This window comes from Chiloscyllium plagiosum, unplaced genomic scaffold (genome assembly GCF_037043375.1).
Source record: "Chiloscyllium plagiosum isolate Xiang-an unplaced genomic scaffold, Cpla_swu_hap1 HiC_scaffold_2, whole genome shotgun sequence".
Lineage (NCBI taxonomy): Eukaryota > Metazoa > Chordata > Chondrichthyes > Orectolobiformes > Hemiscylliidae > Chiloscyllium > Chiloscyllium plagiosum.
Genome location: NW_028270140.1, coordinates 15639763 through 15642273, shown reverse-complemented (window position 1 = coordinate 15642273; position 2511 = coordinate 15639763).

Here is a 2511-nt window from a genome sequence, read left to right as displayed (position 1 = left end):
TTGGTTGCCATGCATTGTGTTGGTACTTTTTTACAAAACTATTTTCCAATAATATTGTCAATTAAAAATACTGACAATTAAACTGTCATATTCTGTAGGGATTCTTCATTTAGTGTAAACGTTAAAGGAAGAGTCACTATAGTCTCAGTAGATCCGTGTCGAAAGGTGGGAGTAGACTTGATGGGCTGAAGGGCCTCTTTTGTGCTATATGGCACATAGGATTGCTCTCTCAATAGAGAGAAGGAGAGACGACTGATGGTGGTTTAACCTGAGGGTCACTATACATCAGGCAAAGGGTAAGGGTGGGAAGGTCTCTCAGTAGTACAGCCAGTACAGGAATTGGAACCCATGCTGTTGGCATCACTCTGCCATCCAGCCAACTGAGCAAACCAATCCCCTATACTTGGTGCGCGTGGACCTGAAATGCAGTTTTTGTTGGTCACAGTGGTGTAGCTCTGACTTGCGTTTATACAGAGTTTTGCATGACATCTGAATGTCTCAAAGTACTTGACAGTCAACCAAGATTGTAGGAAGTATGGTCACTGTTGTAGGGTAGGAAATGCCAGTTTGTAGCTGGGGCAGTAGTAATGTAATCCAGAGGTTCATGGTTAATGATCTAGGGATGAATCCCACCATGAGAGCCAGTGAAATTTATATTCAATAAAATTCATTTAGAATTTAAAGCTCGCCTCAGTCACCATGCAACTATCATCAGTTGCTGTAAAAGTACATCTGTTCACTAATATTTTCTGAAGAGGGAAATCGGCCATCCATCCATCCATCCATCTATCTCTAATCTCAACATTCAACATATCAAAAAAAAGGCACAGTAGCTCAGTAGTTAGCACTGCTGCCTCACAGCGCCAGGGACCTGGGTTCAATTCCCGCCTTGGGCAACTGTCTATGTGGAGTTTGCACATTCTCCCGTGTCTGCGTGGGTTTCCGCTGGGTGCTCCGGTTTCCTCCCACAGTCTAAAGATGTGCAGGTCAGGTGAATTGGCTATGCTAAATTGCCCATAGTGTTAGGTGCATTAGTCAAGGGTAAATATATGGTAACTGGGTGGGCTAGGGTCCTGTTGGGCCGAAGGGCCTGTTTCCACACTGTAGGGAATCTAATCAATGCATAATATATCATTGTCTTATAATTACCTTCATCCAGGAAGGTAACTATGTTTTGCTAAATCCTTTCATGGGATGTGGGCATTGCTGTCTAGGCCAGCATTATTGCCCATCCCTAATTACCCACGGGGAAGTTAAGAGTCAACCACATTGTTGTGGGTCTGGAATCACATGTAGGCCAGACCAGGTAAGGACAACAGTTTCTTTCCCTAAGATATGTTAGTGCACTTGATAGGTTTTTCGCGATAATCAGCAATGGATTGTGGTCACTATTAGACTCTAAATTCCAGATTTTTAGTGACTTTAAATTCCACAATCTGCTATGGCAGGATTCAAACATATGCTGGGTCTCTGCATTAACAGTCCAGTGATAATACCACAATGCCATCACTTCCTCTGTAGGTAAGAGTCAATGAGGGAAAAAAAAGAGGAACATAATTGTAAAAATGGGAGATTATCCCCCCTCGTTTCTCTGCAGCACATGGTGTGATTGAAAATGTCATCCTCTTCAATATGTCTCGTCCATAATTCACCTCCATGGTATTGCCTTACATGAGTTCCAATCCCTAAAATAGATGTAAACTCTTCTAATGGTTCGTCTTCATCTCCTTAGCTGTCCCTACATACACACAGACAGTTTAGGCTCCATAAGAATGCAGTCTTTAAATCTTTCCCCACTCCTTAAGTCCCACGTTCCATCTTAAATCCCACGTAGTGGCCTTGTGACATTATCCAAAGACACAACTTAAGCCTCTTCATGTGACATAAAAACAGGAAGTGCTGGAGAAACTCAGCAGGTCTGCTAGCATTTATGGAGAGAGAAACACAGAGTTCCAGTGACCCTTCCTGTTTTGCCAGACCTGCTGAGTTTCTCCAGCACTTTCTGTTCCCGGTTTCAGATTTCCAGCACCGGCAGGTGTTCTATTTAAGCCTCAACATGTGCACTGTTGATATCCTGCTCAAACTCCATCATTTCCCATTCCCCCATGACAGTCTCCATAGTCAGACTTCTTGCCTGATACCAAATCTTAGATAAGAACAACCATCTCCAGGTCAACGTCAGAAAGTTAATCCATTGTCTTTGGCTCCTTCATAAACTCTGTTTCCTTGTCTCTGGCTGCAACCAACCCATGGGGAAAGTGAGGACTGCAGATGCTGGAGATCAGAGCTGAAAAATGTGTTGCTGGAAAAGCGCAGCAGGTCAGGCAGCATCCAAGGAGCAGGAGAATCGACGTTTCGGGCATAAGCCCTTCTTCAGGAATTCCTGAAGAAGGGCTTATGCCCGAAACGTCGATTCTCCTGCTCCTTGGATGCTGCCTGACCTGCTGCGCTTTTCCAGCAACACATTTTTCAGCACCAATCCTTGGGGGGGGCAATGTTGTCACAAGAAGA